The sequence below is a fragment of the Lotus japonicus genome, chromosome 5 (assembly GCF_012489685.1).
Source record: "Lotus japonicus ecotype B-129 chromosome 5, LjGifu_v1.2".
NCBI classification, from domain to species: Eukaryota; Viridiplantae; Streptophyta; class Magnoliopsida; order Fabales; family Fabaceae; genus Lotus; species Lotus japonicus.
In genome coordinates this window covers 23,000,725-23,004,697 of record NC_080045.1, presented here as the reverse complement: position 1 = coordinate 23,004,697, position 3,973 = coordinate 23,000,725, and the positions used below count along the sequence as shown (strand labels likewise).

General features: G+C 41.5%; 1 non-coding gene across 1 annotated transcript; it reads left to right on the top strand.

Annotated features, from left to right (window-relative positions):
- Positions 1 to 782: 782 nt before the first annotated feature.
- Positions 783 to 889, top strand: LOC130721642 (small nucleolar RNA R71). The gene has a single exon (XR_009013565.1). It is a non-coding gene; the product is annotated as a small nucleolar RNA R71 (small nucleolar RNA).
- The last annotated feature ends 3,084 nt before the right edge of the window (positions 890 to 3,973 follow it).

The window sequence follows — 3,973 nt, the reverse complement described above, 5'->3', positions numbered from 1 at the left end:
TTCTCCCACTTCTAGCGGTCACAACAGAGGCATTTTCTTGCTTAGGATTGGGGATAGTGTCGGAAGGAAACTTACCTTGAGGTCTCTCGGCTATTTGCTTGGCGAGCTGGCCAAATTGATTCTCAAGATTCTTGATAGCCGCCTCTTGGTTCTTGTAATTGTTCTCCGTTCGGTTGATGAAAGTTTCCACCAACTCCTCTAAGCTTTTCTTGCTATCACCACCTTCAACTTCTCCTCGCTCTTGAGGTTGTCTTGAGCTTTGGCCTTGGAACCCTTGACTAGGAAATTTCCTTTGAAAACTACTTCCTTGCCCATTGTTGCTTTGCCTCCAAGATAAGTTGGGGTGGTTCCTCCATCCTGGATTGTAAGTATTTGAAAACGGGTCATTCCGAGCTTGACTCATGGCTTTCACTTCCTCCTCCGGTCTAGTCTCGGTGCATTCTTCACTGTCATGTGGCCCTCCACAAGTCACACACTCCACTTTGGCAACTCAACCACCAATCACCTTGGTCGTCTTCATTTGATTTTGAATTTCATTCATTTGCTTGGAGAGTTGCTTGTTGGAGGCCATGAGCTGATCATAAGCTTCAACCTCAAGGACTCCTCTTTGGGCTTGGCACTCATTACTAGAGTTCATGGCTCTTATAGCCATTTTTTCAATCAACTCGTACCCAACTTGTGGAAGTAGCGCATCGAACTCTCCATTTGAGGCCGCATCCAAGCCAAACCTCGAAGAATATTGAAGACCATCATAGAACTTTGCCACTTGTTCAGCTTGGGTGAGGTTGTGTTGAGGACACCTCCTCAAGAGCTTTTTGAACCTCTCCCAAGCTTCATAGAGATTTTCATCGGTGGATTGAGCAAAAGTCATGATGTCGTTCTTGAGCTTTCTCAAGAGGGCTCTTGGAACAAACCTTGTGGTGAATTTCTCAGCTAGATCTTCCCAAGATGTAATGCTACCTTGGGGCTGTGAATTCAACCACTCTTCAGTAGTGTCCCTCAAAGAGAAAGGAAACAAACTCAAGCGGATGGTGTCCGCTGAAACATTCTGAACTTGATAAGTGTTGCAATTGCGGATGAACCGCTCCATGTGTGCATGAGGATCTTCAAGAACACCTCCACCATACTGATTTTGGCTCACCAAGTTGATGAATGTCGGCCTCAGCTCAAATTTTCCCGTGCCATCGGGGGAAACTATGCTGCCCGAGTAATCGTAGCTCATGGCAGCCGAGGTGAGGTCTCTAAGAGAACGATTGGCATTCTCCGCTTCTTGCTCTTGAAGTCTTTGAGCAATAGCCTCATTCACTCTTTCTTCAATGTGGGCTTGCAACTCCTCCTCCGTCATGTGGACAGCCATGACGGCTATCTCAACAGCTCTTTGCTGAGCTCGACGACGATGGAGAGTACGCTCTGGCTCCGGATCAAACTCCAATGGATCCGTGCCAAGTCTATCTTGCATAAACTGAAATCACAAAAACAGAGAAAAGGTTAGTAACACCTATTCAATGCAACGCTTAGTAACACAAACAAACCAACTTTTAAACTTAAACCGAAAACCACAAACAATCCCCAGCAACGGCGCCAAAAACTTGTTGGTAAATCTGCAAGTGTACAGAAACCTCCGGGTTTTAAAATATCGAACCACAGGGATTGTGAGTGAAAATTGTGGATTTAAGCCTAAAGTTTGCAAGTTCTTAAAACAGTAAAATTCAGAAATTGGTTTTGGTTGTTGGTAACAATGATTTTGCAAAAAAGCAATGTTGAAATTGTTTAAATTAACAATTGATGGAAAAATGCCTTGGGTTGTTGATCATCTAATCCACTTTAGTCTACATATCCTATGCATGTGAAACCTTGATTTATCACTTGTTGCTTTAGCCTATGTACTTACTAATTGATTCCTCACAAAAGTAGTTCTCTAAAATTGAAAGTTAAGCCCAATTCCTTGTGTACTTAATCATTCATAAGAGGTTTTTAAGCATACATATTCAGGCCAACAAAATCCTACCCTCACTCTATTCCTAGAAGCAATTCATGTCCCTAAATCATAACAAACTTCCATTTGATTATAATCTAGCCTATAGCAAGGGTGCACCAAAGCTAAACATGCATAATGGAATTGAAATACAAGGTAAATCAAGAACTCATGCATAGAGATAGGATTTAACAAACTAAAACTTCATAGAATCTCTTAACCCAAAGCAAAAAAGAGAACTAGCCACTCATGGCTAGTGAATTCATACAGAAAATGTAATAAGAACCTGAGAAAAATACAAGTTGGAAGCCTTCCTACAACCCCAAGGTTCTCCTCAGCTCTCAAACTTGATCCAAAATGAGTAAAAATGACTAACTCCCCAAAGAAATTGGCATAAGTCTTATTTATACACAAAATAAACGAGTCTGGGCGCTCAGGCGCCAATTCAAAGCGCTTGAGCGCCAATTCCAAGGCAAAAACATGCCCCTGGAAGGCAATTGGCGCCTAGGCGCCAATTCCCAGCGCCTAGGCGCCAATTCCCAGCGCCTAGGCGCCAATTCCATGAGCTTCAGAAAATTCAACTAGCGCCTAGGCGCCAATTCCCAGCGACTAGGCGCTCAAGCTCGCTGGAAAAGACTTTTTGGCTTCTTGTAACTTCCTCTTCAAGCCTCTTTAAGTCCTCCTTCAATTCCATGCTTCTTGGCCTTATTTTTCCTTCAGTTTCTGATCAGCAAACCTAACCAACAAGTCAAGGGAAATATCCAGAAGCTCAAAGAGCTTTGTTAGCAAAGAGGACCCTCAAATAACATAAGAAAATCATGCAAGTCCTAAACTTACTTAAAATGCAAGAAAAGTCCCTATAAAACTACAAAATTACCAAAACAAAATAAAGACTCAAAGAAAGATAAAAATGCATGAGAATGCATGAAACACTACATGAGCCTCAACAAAAAGACTTAAAACAAACAAAGAAATGACCCTAAAAACACTACTACAATAGGGTCATCAGCGCTTAACGCTATTAGGCGATGGTGATCCTTCCGCCGAAGCTTAGCTGCTCGAGTTGGAGATCGGGTTGTAGGCGGTGGAGTAGAGGTGTAAGAAGCAGCTTTGCTTCTCTTATTGTGGTAAATGTTTGAGTCTCCTTATCTATATGAGAACTCTGTTATTAAAGCTGTTGTTCCTTTGTTATGATTGTCTACATTTTAGCTAATGTTTTTGAGTCAGTGACAAGATGTCGGACACGATGTCTTAACACCTTGACTGACATGTGTCCCTGTGAACTGTTGTGTGTTTGGATGATTAATTGTGAAGCGTTGGATTGATTTCGTGGAAATCAAGTTAGGGTTGTTGAAAAAGCTTCTGTGTGCTGCTCAAGGAATATATCAAGTGTGATCAAATCTGTTTCTGTTTCTGTTTCAGAAGATTTGATCTGGTTTTAAGTTGTGAAAGTTTCAATCTATTTTCAAATCTTATTTGATAAGATTTGGTTATGTTTTAAAAGATTGACTTTCTGTTTTGTTGTGGACTCCTTTGTTCGTTCAATCCCATCAAAGACAAGGCCTGAACAACTGCTATTTATGAAGACCAAAACCTAGTTGCTAGGTGTGCCTTTGGTTGGAGAAATTAGGGTTTCATATTCGTGAGTTCACAGCGTGTTTCTGTTTTTCTCTCAGCAGCTTTATGTTCTTGTATTAGCTGAGAGTTGTTGCATTAGTTTTTGATCATGAGATCTATCTTTCAATCTCTTGTGTAAAGGATCGGTCACTGTGGTAGTGATCATTAGGAGTTAGGGGAAGTTTCCTCGTAGCTTAGAGGGAAGGGCTAAGCTAGAATCACTAGTTGTAATAGTGGTAGACATTGAAGATGCTCTATACTAAGGTTGAGTACTTAGGTATAGGAGGGACTTTCATGTATGACCTGAGAGCTATTACTAAGATAGTGGATTGACTCCTGGATTGGTATCCTCCAGACGTAGGTGTTTTGACACCGAACTGG